This window comes from Mytilus californianus, unplaced genomic scaffold (assembly GCF_021869535.1).
Source record: "Mytilus californianus isolate M0D057914Y unplaced genomic scaffold, xbMytCali1.0.p SCAF_1, whole genome shotgun sequence".
NCBI lineage: Eukaryota > Metazoa > Mollusca > Bivalvia > Mytilida > Mytilidae > Mytilus > Mytilus californianus.
The window spans coordinates 20,066,067-20,083,560 of record NW_026262581.1 but is presented as its reverse complement, the minus strand read 5'-3'; the positions used below and the strand labels follow the sequence as shown (position 1 = coordinate 20,083,560).

General features: G+C 31.8%; 1 pseudogene; it reads right to left on the bottom strand.

Moving 5' to 3' along the window:
* Window positions 1-9,935: 9,935 nt before the first annotated feature.
* Window positions 9,936-17,206, bottom strand: LOC127714308 (uncharacterized; annotated as a pseudogene).
* Between the last annotated feature and the right edge of the window lie 288 nt (window positions 17,207-17,494).

Sequence of the window (17,494 nt, the reverse complement as noted above, 5' to 3'; positions counted from 1 at the left end):
AAAAATTCAAACAAACTTTCAAAAAAATCTAACAAAGAAGCAACAAAAAAGCTGATGTAGTCATGGTAAATCGTACAAAGACGCTAACAAAAAAGTTCATGTAGTTGATAGTATTTTGACAATGACGCAGATGCAAAGTGTTTGTCGTTGATAGAACATACTAATACCATAAACTATACACTTTCTCGATAGAGATCAAATTAAGTAAAATATAAATACAAAGGTAAACAACATGGAAACAACACTGTAAATACCACTTGCGTCCGTATCGCACCTTAGGACCCACCTGCACCAGGAACGCACAAAGTCCTTTTTTATGAACATGCACGAACTTACAGTATCATTTGAAACATGTAAACGCCATAAAATGAAATAGCGGAAATGTGTCTACTGCGAAAAAGGGAATGGAAAAACTGCATTCATCACGATTTGCATGTATCCTTGTTTTTAGTAGTGATATGTGTCAGATTCAATTCCTATTAAGTCATCATTCTTGATGCCACGTTAAATCAATATATGCTTGAGATGTGCAATTAATCGCTGAAATGTGAGTTATTGAGTAAAGGGACATCATCTATATATCTGTACGTTCAACTTAAGAACTTGGAAATATGATTTGTTCAAGTCTATGAGGTTTGTTTTGCTTCAGGTACGATTGAAATCGAAAACAATCATAATTATACCGATCGTTCGATAAACTATATAAAATGCTATTCAACTTCGTAAAGTACAACCCGTGACACACTCTGATAAATGTTCAACCTCTTGTATGGTTACCATCAAATGGTGGCAATTTATTGGTGTTCATAAAAATATTGGATATTGGCCATTCATTGTGATCATAAACCATGGACTGGTTGTCACTCTACAAAGGTTACCTAGACAGATGCAATGATTTTATCTCCTGATTAATCAGGTGAGTACATGACATCCTGTATTAAAACTTTACCTGTACAGGTACATTTTCCCTATCCCTTACCAATAACCTACATCGAAATAAGTTTTGTTTATTAAATTGAAATACAGTTTTCTATTCATTAAATTTTCAACAAGTTGAAAACTATCTACACATATATCCGTAACAATAAAGTTATTTGTATTTGTCAACATGTAACAAAGACGTTAAACAAGTTTTAATTATATAGGCAATTTTAAGTTTTAAATTACCCAATAAAGTTGTTTTAAATTTTTAATAGATGCACGCAGTTAATGAATATTTTATGAATTTATACATAGTTTTATCACATAGTTAGAATAAATCAAGTTTGAGATGAGGATTCAGATAAAAGGTTACCTTAAAAATAGTGTCAAAAATATTACTTCTATAAGTAATTTTAAACATCTTTGATATGATTAGAAGTAACAATTGTATAAGGAACATTTGTAACTGTTTTGGGTTACAAATTACAAATAACTTTAAGTCTCAAATTAATCGCAGGTTTCCACCTATTTTTAAATGCCAACCTTAAAGATTTTCAAGGAAAGTGCTATTTTAATAGTCCTAAGAGACTATTTTTGACCCAGAAGCGTCGATGGGAAACGTAAATACGCCAGAAGGGCAATGAGTGTTTCAGGGGCACTAGTTTTGTTTTGTTTTTCATAGAAGAAATAACCAAATGTCTGTGAACAATTGTTTAAGCTAGTAAAATCTGTACGCATGGAAGCCTATGTATTTAAAATAGCCTCGTTTTCAACATATCTTGTATAGGTACTTGTGAAAGTTACTTGTTTAAAAAATGCCCCTGACTGATATAATTCTAATTTTATCATTCTTTTGATAATGTGATGCACATTAATGCCCATTCTCAAGTAGTTTTAAGTATATATGTTATAGCTAATTCAATGTGCATCTTATATAATGAATATGACACAGGCAGACATATTTTTTAAAAAAATTTTGAGGACTAAATAAGGCAACATTCTATTACTAAAATATTTTTTTCTGTGATTTACAAATGAAATCTTTTTCATTTTTGCTTGTTACATGTTTTTCTTGTGTAAAAAAAATACAAAAGGGAACAAATTTTACATTATGCAATGTTATGGTAGTAATAAAACCATTTTGTTGAAACAAACAGAAAGTCACAAAGTTAATTAGACAAAAAGACAAAAGTCAAAGATAATTCACGTATTTCACTAACACATGTAACATTTGAAAAACAAACCATAGAATCCTTAGAATAATGTATTTTTAAGCAAAATGTCATGTCAGTTGTAGGTAATTGTTCATGAGCATTAATATTCATGCAAAATATATGTGTATAGGCACCATGAGGTATTAAACAAGTCTGTTTTCTTAACAATAATATGATCATTAGGTTTGTTTTCAATTTGTGCAGTGTATTATTATTCAAGCAAAATAAAAGGTCACAACTCTGTGTTGGGATATATATTTTTGATAAAAACAAGTTCAATTTCGAAATCATATTGATGTTTATGTCGAAGAACAGAAATGAAATAAACATTTATACATAAAATGGCAATGTTTTCTATCATATATGTGACTTTTTTTACGCGTATCATAACAACTAGATAAACAGTAATGTTTGATGATATTATTGAAACAAATTTTGAAAACCCCAATCTCATATGTTAATCAAAAAAAAAACAATAACCTTCATAAGGAGTCATTAGAACTGAGTTCACGATACTAAAATTTTCTATTATTGGCTTATTATAATACTATTAGACTATATGTTCAAATAGTTGCATGATTTTATTTTTGCCATCATCAAAGTTATTAAATGTACAATTTGTCAAACAAGTGTTATTTACGTGAGACACATAATATACATATACATTTACAATGTACCTGTGTCACGCTACCTGTAAGTTATTTAATAATATCATTAAAATGATTTCCCTTTACCCTTGACTGGGGATTTTGTTAATCCCTTGTGTATTTATCAAACAACGGTTGTTTGATAAAACGTATTATCAAAAATACCGAACTCCATAAAACTGAAAAAGTCAAACGTTATCATCCAACGGAACGAGTAAAACAACAACTGTCCTATTCCTGACTCGGTAAGGCATTTCCCGAAGAAAATGGTGGATCAAACCTGTTAATTTAGCTAGCAAAACATCCCTCTTGTATGACAGTTGTTTCAATTTCCGCTCTATTGACAGAATTGGGTGAGCAACCCAAACAGATAATAGGTTGATGTTACAATAATTGTGAACACAATTTCTAACTTGTCATCTCAGATAAAGTTTTATATATCCATCAATCTCGACAAAGAAACTGTCGATAAAATGCAGAGTTTTTGGTAATATCGTTATAAAAAAAGAGATGTGGTATGATTTCCAATGAAAAAACTATCCACCGAAGATCACAAGAAGTGGATGTAAGGAATTAAAGGCAACTGTACGGCCTTCAATGGTGAGAAAAAGCCATACCGTATATTTGTTGTCTGTGTATTTGTTGTTTAAATTATTTTTGTTCTTCTCAAGTTCAGATTTTTCGTGACTTTGTTATATACAATTCTCTCTGTGATTCACGAAACACTGTTTAATGATAAGATGTCAACCTTTCGACTAAAACAGACTGAAGAGTAGTATAGAGGGCTATACAATTAAAGTTGTTAATATTGTTGAAAAGAATTATTGAATATGAGGGAAGATTATTGAATAGATTTTAGAAAATTTGAGAATTTTTATTTGATTGACACAATTGAGTAAGTACATCTATTACAATAACTCTAATAAACAGTCAATTGATTTATTTATACATCTTGCCTTAAGGTGGTACCCAACACCTTGACTAATATTAATTTGGCTCGTTTAATTTTCATAAAATTTTGACAAAATGTTTACTTTGACCCTTTGACAGAAATATAAAAATTTCAAAAAATTTGAACCAACCACTTTATCAGAAAAATTTCACTGGTTATATAGCAGTTTGACAAACACTAATTTTGATCACTGAGAAGCTTAATATTTCCTTAACAATACAACGTAATTAAAACGTTTAATTGATTTTTACAGAGTTATCTCCCTGTAGTGTTAGGTACCACCTTAATGATCACTTTGTCCGTTTACAGTTTTTGTCTATCTAGTATAGCATCCTGGTAATTGAAATAGTTTAAAGGCTACCGTTTATAGTACAAAAAAAAGCTATAGAATACATTTTTTGGGGTGGAACATCTAGACCAGCAGGTACAAATCTCAGGTATTCTATGCTAACTCTATTACAGGAACAACACATAACTTTGCACAGCAGCTAAATATTATAAAAACATCAACTTTCATTTCGGTATTATTTTTTTGGCGGATATTGAATAAGGATGACACATCATAATACATTAGGTATTATAGGTGTACTCATCTCATGTAGTATATACATGTATAAGGAAATCAAATATAAGTAGAACAATAGTTTTATTCTTATATCTCATTAGAAAAGAAAGAAAAGGGAAGACAATAGTCACAATCTTATATGGTCACTTATTTTGCTCTAATCTACTGCCCATGCCAATTGATGATCTACAATACATTGTCAATTACAGGAAACGGCAAAAAGGTACCCTTTGTTACCATAATATTTTTTTTTGAAAGCAGAAAAAACCGTAAGCGTGCATGAAAAAATAAATAAAAGAAAACATTTCGGCTGGTATCATTCATTCATCAGTATGGCGAAGATTTGTACCGAAATAAAAAAAAATGTATATGTGTTTAACTCAAACATTTCCTTTATACGAATATAAATTATAAAAAACAGAAAACTTTATTTGATTTGTGTAAAAAAATCAGGAAAAAACAAATCAAGGGATACCACTGATAAAATGTTGTAAAAAATGAAGTTGTTCTTTAAAGCATGTTTCTTTCATAGCAATAAAACAATGATTGTTATACAATGTGTATTTGTAAATTTGAAAGATACAAAATGGGATACCAGGAATTGCCAAAAATACCACACTGTAAAACACCCGACTTCTGAAAAAAAAACACAAAGAAATATAAATAATGAAAACAATTTTCAAAATTTAAACTTCAATGTCTTTCAGAAAAGGGAAGCCAATAATAATAATAATAATAATAATAATAATAATAATAATAATAATAATAATAATAGTAACAATAATTATAATAATTATAATAATAATAATAATAATAATAATATTAATAATAGTAATTATAGTAATAAATTAATAATGCTAGACAAAAAACCAAATGAATTTAAGACTATAATTACATTAAGTTTAAACATTTGCTTTAATTCCTAACCTTGCGTTGTCTTTTACCATTTTGAAGAGAGATAGTTCGAACATGCTGGCTTTCCCTACTAGCTGTCCACAAAGCTGGCAGATAAGTTGGTTTAAAGTTGCTGAGTTTACGGGAAAACATTATTAGAGCACACTTTCAAATGCTGAATACCGAATAAGAAAGATTTATAATTCACAAGTAAAGTTTATAAAAGCATGTCATTACGTTTTAACCTGTGTACTTTTAAAAATGCCTTTTCGGAGGAATATGAATAAATATTTAAAAAACTGGTTACCAAACTAATTTTATAGATTAGCATATGATGAGGTGCTGTTAAGGCTATATTTAGCTGAACAAGTTGAAGTTAAACAAAACCATGTGCATGATGTGATTTTAACGCAAAAAAAATGTTAAGTATGTGCTCGATTTATCAAATATGAATATATACATTTAATTAAATGATCCGAGGATTTGATTTTTCTACAAATAAAATGTATCTATATACATAGTTCGACACATATTTGACAGTAGGCTTACAATATAGGACCCCATCAATACTACTAAAGAATTATTTAAACAAAGGTCATGATGAATTATGCATATATCTAGTATATGAAGGGTATGCGATCAACAATCATTTCGCTAAGGCTTGATCAATGATTTAAATGTTACAGAAGGTGTGTGTATGACAAGGTCGTTAAATAAGATCAGTGTTATGCAAGGAAGAACATAAATGTAGAGCATTTCAACAAGGAACAAAAGAATATATTTTAACTTTGATAGCGCATTTGTTACATTTTGTCAAAACATATATAATAACGCGGGTATCTCGCCGCAATTTCTTCTTCAAAGAGGTAATAACTTTTGACATCCTCATGAATATTAAAAAGCAATCGCAAGTCTCCATACTGACGATTCTTTTCGCTTTTCGTCAAGCGCTCGCATGTCTTGTCCATTTCATTGAGACACTATATATATATAGGATGCATACATTTATGTTTTTATTCTTAAATTATGTATCAAATTTTTTTTTGGCACGCCGTAATTAACTGGTACTTCCAATAAATCCTTGTCGATCTCGCTAAGTAGGCGTGTTTTATTTTCCTTATTTGCAATACTAATTCAACGGAAGCTTGACGTGTTGAGTAAAAGTGCTTGTTGAGGAGTAATGACTAATTTGCAGTACCAAACATTTTCTCGTTTTTTGTATATAAATGCATGATAAAAATCTACTAAAGCTTTATTACATGAACTATGATTCTATGTTGAATTGTGACATTATTTCAACTTATATTCAAACAAAAATCAACGTTGTTACAACGTTGAAAAATAACGTTGTTTCAACGTCACATTTTCAACGTCATGTCAACTTTCAAAACCAACTGTTCACTCAACGTCATTTCAACGTTGAAAATTGACGTTGTTTCAACGTTGTTTAAACGTTGAAATGCCTGCTGGTTAACTTTCCGATTTGGTCAGATTCTTTTTAATCATCAGTGGCGTAGCTAGGCCATTTGTAAGTGTACGTACGATACTCGGCGAGGTGTCTGAGGGACTAAAGCGGGTCCAGGGCAGAGAACCTCCTGGTAGGGGGGTTGATGGGGTGAAGCCCCAGATACTCGCGTTATCGAGAAAGAGATACCATTTCTGTCATTAAAAACTCATCAATAGCTAAATATTTAGAGTCTAGTTTATTTATTTTTTAAGTTTAATTTATTCATTGTGTTGATTTTGATTCCAATGATCATTTGTCTTAGAGAAAAATGTCCAAACCAGTTACTTAAAATATGTTTAAAAGGAGATGTGGGATCTACAAATATCCAAATCAAGATAATAAAAAAAGCAAGTCTCCATTTCAATGTTGTTGTTCTATTAATTGTTTCGACTTCATCTAAATTTTTACCCATTTTTATGCGCAAATTCTGTTTATAGACACATGAAATAAATAATTTTCATAGATTTTCAGGTGAAATAAAAAATTCGTAAAAGTTTCGTGGAACCCTGTGTCTCGCCTGGGATTACTTCTGTCAGTGTAAAAGTGTAATGTTGACTATAACAAGTTATCTATTGATCAGTGAAATACAGCTGCAGGATTTAAGAAAAAAAAAAATTTATCTTGAAGATAAGCTTATTTCCAAGGTTCATAACAATCTATGAAGGTTTACAAATATATCATGTAAAAACAGACCGTCTGTTAATTATAAAAAAAAAAACAAGTCAGTAAAATACTGAAAAATAAAAAAAAATGAAAATAATTTCAAAATTATCTCTTTTAAAATCATTAAAAAGCTTCTGCCAAATGTTCATAAAATTCCATGAAAGTTTGACAAAGTAATTGATGTGTAACAAACTTTAACCTCAAAATGTATCTACTTATTAACTACAAAACACCAAAGTCCTTTTATTAGTAAAATACGGAAAATAAAAAAAATATATATATTTTCATTATGCTCTGGAAACTGACTTTTGATCATAAAAAGTTTGTGTCCAACTTAGGTAAAATTTCATGAAGGTTTGACAAAGTAATTGATGTCTGAAAAAAACAACCTTGTACGGCATCTAAATATTAACTGTAAACAAAAACTAAGTCCATTTAGTCAACAACCGTGCGAGACCCTCGTTGGTAATCAAGGTCGTTAAACACCCCCTATAGTAGTAAAATATCGTTGACATAACACTAGTTGTTCCCCATAAACAAACTTATCACAAACTAATGCATGTAAACCAAGCAAAAGTTTCAAAGTCAATAGCCCATGACTGAGGGGGCTGGGCCAAATAATCTCCATGGAAATGAGATGTGCCAATGCTAATACAACTGCATACCAAATATTATTTGCCTACCACTAGTGGTTCCTCATAAAGTGACCTAATTACAAACTTATACATTGTTGACGCCGCCGCCGACAACGACGCAGGAAACAACATACCTATGTCTCACTTTTTGACTCCGTCAAAGCGAGACAAAAATCAAAAGAAATATTCATAAAATTTTGCTCTGAATACTGTCTTAAATTTGGTCATAAAAAGCTTCTGTCTAACTTCCGTAAAATTCCATGAATGTCTGACAAAGTTATTGATAAAATCAAAAATAACTTGAACAACTGTTACAGACTAAACCTAAATATTGACGACGCCGACGGAATCTAGGAACGCTAAGCCACGGTCTCGTTTTCGCGACATGAATGTCGCAAGCTCGTCAAAAATGCAAACTACACATCGAACGAATTGCTTTAAACAATAGGAAACTGAGTAGAATTCACAGTAGATCAGACTTTGACAGAAAATGAACAAATACCGTATGTAATATGATACCATTTCATTAAAAAGTAAATTTCGTGACTTTTAAAATTTATTATTGAAGAAAGAATATCAAGGCTCGTGTGGTTTAAGCTTTTTTTTTTATTTGTTTAGATTAAATTATTTTTTCTCCTAAATTTATGTGTACGCCCGGGCGTTTTGACGTAAACGTAGCTACGCGCCTGATCATATGCATTTGCTTTGCAAATGAATATTTTTCATTGGATAATTTAACAGTTTTTCCTATTTATTATATTTAATGATAAATTTCAATTCAAACTTGTGTATAGTTTCTTTTGTTGTATATATGTCACATGTAATTTTCGGTTGTATATATGTTCTGTATCGTCCTCCTTTAATAGGAGCACCAGCAATAAGGAGTCGTCTTACGATTTCATCCATGTTGACTTATTTGTAGTTCTTTCCTTGCTAACCCTTTTTCCTACTGAATTTTTTTCTACATCCTTTGTAGCTTTGAAATAGAAAAAAAATGCAAGAAAAAGATAAAATTTGACATTTAAGGGCTATAGCTCCTGCAAGAAGTCGTCTGACAGTTTTGACACAAATGGCAGGGGCGGATCCAGCCATTTATAAAAGGCATTGATTGTCAAAAAAAGGGGCGGGTTCCAACCCCCGGAACCCCTTCCCCCTGAATCCGCCACTGAATGGACAGCAGATAGATCTGAACAGTCTCAACATTTATTTTCCTGTCAGATTTCTATTTTTAGCCATATGGGTCATCTTGGTTGAAAAGTGGGTTGATCGGAAACATTTTTTAAACTATGGTACCACAAAGATGATTAAGGCGCATTTTGGTTAAAGTTGGCTTAATAGTTTCAGAGGAGAAGATAAATATTTTTGTCAACAATACCGGACGACGACGACGGACGACACGTGATGACAGAAATGATGTTATTGTAACCTGCAATTTCCGTATGAAGATGGGTCTCGTCCGCAAATGCATTTCGGAAATTAGTCTTGGAAGTAACACTAATCGTATTGTTTAATTTTGTGTGTAATCGTAGCCTGAAGTTTACATACCAAGGAGATGTACTTTATTCAGCAAACTGTTACCGAAATTACGCAAAGATTGAATAAGGGCCATTACGTTTATACGCTTCCGTGCATGTGTTATAACCGCAAAATTAAGAAATACGATAAGTGAACTAGTGAAGTTACTCAATTGATTCTGTGTCGTCTAGCGGTCAAAGGGCTTTGATGAAGTAGAATAACGACTGGATTTTTCTTTTTGCATAGTATAAAAACGTCCATAGTACTTGTGGACTGGACAATCTATTTGTTTAGCTCCTCTCCTTTTTTTGCAAAATCCGATATTATTTTGTTTTCCACAGTTAATTTCGCGTTTTTCTGTGTTATATTAATATAAATAGACCACATATAACATGTATTTTCTCTTTGCTATCAACTCCTAGTTAACTATCCACAGCAGGTACTGATAATATACAAGTATATTAGTTTATCAGTGATCGCTGTGGATAGTTCCTGTACCTAAGTACTTATGTAAATTATAGGAATTTAAAAACTACTGAAGCGCCGAAAAGACCTGGACTCGTGCCAAAGAGACTATTCCATTAAGTTTACAATAAGTCATATATTGGGTAAAATTTTCTCAGCCATTGAAAAAAAAATCACATGCTATTCAGAATTGAAAATTGCGCAAAAAGGGTCATTTAACATTGCTAGAACCAATAGATGAATTATTTGACTAAAACATTAATGGTCTAATAAAAGTAATACTTACTAGCAGCTTCTCTTAAATATTTTCGAAATTTAGAATAGACTTTTTTTTCTGCTTTCATTCGATTTGACCCATCTGCTGAAAACTCTGACTTCAATAATGTTGTTATCTTCTTCAAAGTGATTGGAATTGATGGAATTGGTGTGAACAAGTGTACTAATGAGGGTAAACTTCTTAATTACCAACTGAAAATAATAAATGATAAACTCAGTATATGTGGTTCATGCCGAACACATTGTGTCACCTTCTTCTACCTACGCGTTGCTATTTAGGATACAATTTTTATATAGTAACAAAATTAATGGTAAAAATTTTTTGTGCACAAGATGCGCATTTCAACAATGATGCTCGAAGCCAAATATTATATCAGAGTGACTTCAAACAAAAGCGTCTCGTGATGTTGAGAAGAAGCGCGTATCAGCCTTTCACTTTCAAGGTATGATATAAATATGACGTCGTCTCACTATTTAAAGGAATTCAAAGTTAACTCCATCACACCTGAAAGGAGGGATACCATAGATACTGTTGTTTTTTTTTTTATATCTAGACTAGCATTTAAAAATTGGAGATGGGGGTTAATTAAGAAGTTTACTGTGCGACAAAAGAAATGAATGCAGCATTCAAGTTATGAACTATGTATCAGCATTCTTGCATCTTCTGAGTGACGTAGAGTATACCTCCCTTTTAAAACGACATTCCAGACATTGATTTCCTTTAAAGGAGATACTAGTACTGGAAGCTGATTACAAGAAAGCTATTGAACCAATATTAATGGTTCCTGTCGGGAAAGTTGAAGTAACTACTCAAAATTGTTTCGGACGCCATCACGATTCAGTTAACTGTTATGAAATATCTGTCTCGTAAATATGACAATGTTGTAGCAATAATTGTGTTTTTATTTCCATGATTGTTACTTCACTAAATGCTATTAACAATCATCTTTTTGACCTTTCAATGAGTAACACCACCTATGCCATCGGTTCAGCTGTTTATGCTTACCCTCATATAGACTGACCTGAGATTACAGCCGTTTGTATTTATGCAGAAGAAACCGTTAATTTTTAACTTGCATTCCATTCGTTTTTGAACTCGGTCTTTGGTAAACATTGAATGTGTCACCACAATTACAGGAAACATATTTAATTATTTATTTGTGCTATTGTACTTTTCACAAACTGAACCCATTCATTCAATTTATTTCACACTTAAGATTATGAAACAGATCTATGTATTAGATTTCCCACATCCTCAGTCATGCTATGTATTCTGAATGCAATTTTCAGTTTCCTATGTTATTAATTCAATGTGTTATAGCTGTACCTGATAAAATCCCAAAGAATCAAGACCCTTGCGAAGGTCTTTTATAAATTGCCTTGGTTCCTCCTTTTCAAAAAGTTCTTCTATTAAAAATAATTAATCTGTTGTCATGATTCGTGGTAGAGGTCCATTTTGGAGGATGCTTAGAGCTAGAACAGAAACAGAAAGATAAATATAGGATTTTTTTAAATACAGAATAGTTGATTCATAACCTTTTTCAATTAATTCGGTCACTTGCTTTATGTTCCAAGCTAAATATAGTACATGTTAAGTTGTTTATACCTTTTAAAAGAATACACAAGAAGTAACTAAGAGAAATTACATCGGATGTGACCTTGAGATGTCATACCGGTGTTCTGTTGCCGCGGATATTTCTGCACACGTGCCTTCTGCGTTTGACTGATAACCGAACGTATTTTGTATAAATACGCGGATATTATCGAGTGAAAAATAATATTCCTTATCGCTTGTTATAAATTCATTTCTTCAATGAATACTCATGAAAATATTTTTTAAGAACATAAGTAAATATATGAAAATGTTATGTCGTGAAATATACATATATAAGTAAAAACAAATCATTAATATCTATGCACACGTACCGAAAAATTGTATTGGCGGATGAATAGGTCATTTATATCATGTGTATTCAATAAAATTGTAAGGTGTACATATCTGTCTGGCAGGTATAATATTACCGCCTGTCATTTAATCATCATCCAACATAACTTGCGGTCATCCGATGTTCAGTTCTTCAGTACTTCAGAAGCCATTTCAATTTTTTCACAGTTAAAAGTTTTAACAATTTAAGATATTTATATGCAAATATTCATTAAAACATGGAGACATTCAACATGTTCAAAACAGAAGTATATCCGTTTTAGCAGAACGTGTATTTGATAGATTATACTTTATGCAGAACAGCGACAGATGTTTTGAAACCAAGTTTTTAATGGAGGACACAGACTTGCTAACTTCTGAGACCCTTATACAAAATATCTTCGCAAGCTTAGGGTCCACTTGAACTGGAGGGTCGGTTTGTAATGGTTGTATGTAATCCTTGGCTGTCGATAGTGAATTCCGATATTGTTTCAAATAGAATTTTACACGAATTTCGACTTACAAATTTGAATTCAGCAAAAATTATTGATTCGAAACTAATTACGAGCTAAATCATCGAGATATTAGTTGTAGCGAGAAGAGCATATGCATAATCTAGTGGGAAATAATTACCAAATATCTTCCCAACAATTTCGTAATCTTTTGACCATTCCTTTACTGGATCAAAATACTTCTGTTTGATTTCTCTCATAAGAATTGCGAAAAATTCTTTTCGTGGTCCACCCAAATCAACTGCACCCTAAAATAGAGAAATGTTTCGAAAATATTGCATTTGAAGAGCCTCATTGGAAACAATAAACGTCACTGTCTGACCAAATGTAACGTTCACTTAGCCTCTTTATTTTCAATCTATCCTGTACGAAATGTGAAGCCTGTAAATTACTCGGAAACCAGGCGTAGAAATCATACTTTATCCTTGCGTCATTGCAGTGATTTAGGAATGTATGTCCAGGCGTCAAATAATTTAACCATGCGTAAACCAGGCGGAAACCAAGCGTAACTGAGGTGGAAACCAGGCGTAAAATTAGGCGTAATATTTAAATGAGTACGCCTGGTCGACAGAAAACCAGACGTAATATACAAATGAGTACGTCTGGTCAATAAATAAAGTTAAACCCAGGCGTAATATCCTTACATAATACTACACTTAATTTGAATCAGTATACTAGCTACTACTCTAGCTGTGTACTTTGTGTATTTTTGAAACTTGTACTGTTGCCTAAAATGTCTCATTGTTTGATATACAAGTTGAAATATCAACCACCGAAGAAGCTATAAAAATAGAAACATATTAGACAGACACTTGATAAAATAAGTTTAAGTTTAGATAAGAATTATGACAATTATTTTTCTTGAAATAAAACTAGCATTTTAACTAAGTTGTTTTGAAAATTAATGTCATTGAACAAAAAAAAAAATGATAATACTGCAATTTATCTTGTGAAAGCCTTTCAAGTTATTATTCAAGGATGAATTTTTTAAGGTTTCCAGAAATTATAATTGAAATTTAATGTTAAAAAATAATAATTTACCATGTATACTACTTTCCTTTCATTTCACAATTTTCATTCATCAATTTGATTCCATAATTCCAATTTCAAGTTCTTCCAAAAAGCATAAAAAAACTAATTTCATCAGAATATATCATAATCAAGCTGTCATATAAGCTAATACCAGTGAGCCTAAGTTTGAAAAAAAATTCCCATGATCCTTTAAACAAAGCATTAAGGGTATTATGATTTACGTCCTTCCAAAAGTTAACGCCCGTATGAAAATTTACGCCTTGCTTATTTCGATTTATTACGTCAGGTTAATCATTTTTTTCTACGCCTGTAAGTGCTACAAATTTACGTTTCCTGCTCCCTTACGCCAGCGACTAATTTCATAAAAATTCTTACGAGAAAAAACACTCGTAAGTCATGAACATTTCATTATAACTTGCGATAAATTTTTGTCGTAAGATGTTTTGTGAAAAGAGCCCCTGGATCTGGACACGTAACTACCACTTACGCCTGGTAAGATTTCCAGGCGTAATACCGGCCTTATAATTTCGTACGGGAATTATAGGATTTTAGGTTAGTATTTGCTAATCATTTTCAGAGAAGCAGATGAATATGTGATTTCTTCGCATAGGATTTCCATGGATATCTGCCATCATTACCACACTATTTGCCACTTTATCGAAATCAATTTTATAACGTTTCAAAACATTTAATGTGTACAAATAATTTTCAGGTAACTGTATAAAATCTTAGTTTGTATAGTTTCAAGAAAGAAAACCGCTAAATGAACGTTAATGTATAGCATTACTATTAAGTTAGTCGAAAGTGACTAACATAAGTAGATGAATCTTAAAAATTTAATGACAACGATAGACGTAATACATAGTAGCTTATATATGTGAAAGGGAACAAATTATAAGGCTTTGAAAGCCAAGCTCCTGCTGGAGGAGGAAGGAGCGGACTACATCGGCAACAGGACTAATTAACATTGATGTAAACAATTATATATCCTAGTATATTGATGATTTGAACAGATTTGATCTAGTGGTCAATACCACCGTCTTTAATGGTAAACGCTGTGTCGTAAATGCCAAAAATAAGTTTAGAAGTTTAAACGACATATTTTGGTTATAAGTAAATTGTATCCTTTTAGAAGACAAATATGTCGTAAAACCATTATGTCTTTTGTCAATTTTGATTGTCTGAATATTCATATCAAGTAAGTTTGGAATAATTACACTGCTACAGAAGTGTGGATTCAAACTCCGCTAAAGGGGGTAAACCAATAAATAAGCTAGAGTGAATTTTATCAATCGCTGGGGATAAATCGCAGACTAAGTACTTTTCTTTTGTTTTTCAAAATTAACTAACATGGGATAATTCATACGTTTTGTCCCATATATTGCCTCATTTTGCTGTAAAATTTTTGCATGGACTACATTGAATATGGTATAATTAATGATATACATGTAACAATACCTCCTCATAAAACTGTACTTGCAAAGTCAATCCAAGATCTGTAAGGGCAGGTATCTCTTCAAATGCCGATTGCAACAAAGTATCCCTATCAACCATTATAAAATTGGTTTCACCATCATTAATTGTGGCATCATCTGCAAGATCCAGGTCTCGGCCACAAACAATTTTCTCTTGTATGTGCCGAAGAATGTCAACATGATCTGTTACCTTATGTTCGGTACAGAAATCTATGCAAGAGTTTATTGTTTGCTTCAATAGATCTTCAGTCTGTCCCGTCATTTCATTAGTTGTTTCATTAATATTATTTCTAGCTAATGAAGGCGAATACAAATCTGGAAGATCTTCTTCTGAATTGTCTACCGAATCAAATTCTGTTTGAAGGTTAACAGTAGATGTGCTTTGTGTTTCTGCAAAAGGTTCTGATCTACGTTAATTTACCCGTTTTCATCGAATTTTCGCGGAAAATCAAAATGAGTGCTATTTTTGACGTCATGAATAGAACGCAAAAACACAAATCTTCAACAAAAAGAGGTTTTTCCAATCTAGTCATTATATTACCTAGGATTCCTTGTGACATTGGTAAATAAATCCTAATTTCAAATTTCAGCTAGAATTAGGGGCCATTTTAGGGCCTTATCGAACCTACTCCTTTTTGATTGGCCACCAATATTTGACCTCAAACTTTCTGGTGTACATTTACTAGAACTAATTTCTAGTATTCTGCAATTGCTCTGACAACGAAGAAGCTCAAATCCGCCACAATCTTGTAGTTAACTAAATCCCTCATCGCTCATTATTTTTTTTTGAAAGAGTTCTTCGTTATCATCCAAGCAAAACTGAATTTTCTTGCTACCCATGCCTGCTCTTTTGAGCATCACTTTTTATTCTCCGGTGGGGGTTTTAATTGCGTCTTTGTTTGACAAGCAAACGAATTCACATGTCCAAGTCCTTGGTTTTTTATTCTTCCGCCTAATATTACAGGAGGCAGCAGTGAATCTTGACCTTGAAGGTCTAAATAAAGAAATCCTTTCTTCAAGATTCTGCGCTAGACTAGTAATTCTTTCTTCACCACTCTGTGGGCGAGTATGTGCTGAAAAAATATTTAAATATCTCCCATATATAGCTAAGGCCTTTTCCCATGCTTACAGTATGAAATGAGTCACAATGAAACAAACGATGACATTAAGGTCGATTTGGGGTTGCGGTTTTTTTCTGGAAAACAGCCATAAACAATCGTTAATGCTCTCTGAAGAAATATGCAAATTTGGAGGCAAACATGCAACAAATTTCTTAGATTTTATATTCAAATGAAGAATTGTTTATGTTGAATTATAGTTTGAATGTTTTAAAAAATACGGAATTATTTGTTTTACTATTTCAAATTTCTTTAATTTGACGGTATAATGGGAGATAACTCCGAAATTTGAATTATAAATGGATTTTCAGTTAGTCTATGTATATGAGGTTTCATTTTATTTCCTTGAAGAACATTTGAAAAAATCCTATCTCACATTCTATTCAAAATTCCTATTGTATAGTTTTCTTTCGGATTCACACAACAGTTTTTATCGTATAATCTTTTAAAAATCTGACAATTTTCTCACCATGTATCTTGAAAAAAAAAAATCCGTTTTTAGTTCACCTTTACATCTTGAAAATATTATGATATAAAAACATAAAATACATTTTGCCAAAGTACTAATTTTGACTTTAAGACTATGACGATTTGGTGGTGTTGCATCTGACAAAGTCTATTCAAATTATTCTTGCAAAGATTTCCTCTCAAGCCGGTGCTCGGGACCGTCTTCAACTTGCAGTGAGTTAAAAAAAAATTGCTCTGTGTTGAAGGCCTCACTGCGAGTTTGATATGAAGAACAGCAATAACAGCGCTGTTACTTTGCGTTTTATGTGTGTCTATTATTTTGTGCATGTATACTGATTTTATGTCATCATGACATGGATGGATATTCCATATATCCCTTTTTCTATTAGACACACAAATACAATTCACCTGATTAACCAACATGTTTTATATTCCTTTAAAAACTGTACATGCATTTTTTGGTGGGTTTTTTTGGGAAAATTTGGTAGAGTTTCGCAAAGTTTTGCGTAAAATCCGTTCTGTTTTACACAACACCATGTCGTAAATTTTTTCATCACGTTTTTTTGCGATTTTTAGAACATTAAGTCTTTCAAAAATTATTATTAATTTCAGCTTTGAACATTCCGGTAACTACGGAAGCTATGTAGGGACATATGAAAATTCAAATTAATCCCTGATCTTGCAATGTTTGATTTCCAATCTGTAGTCTCG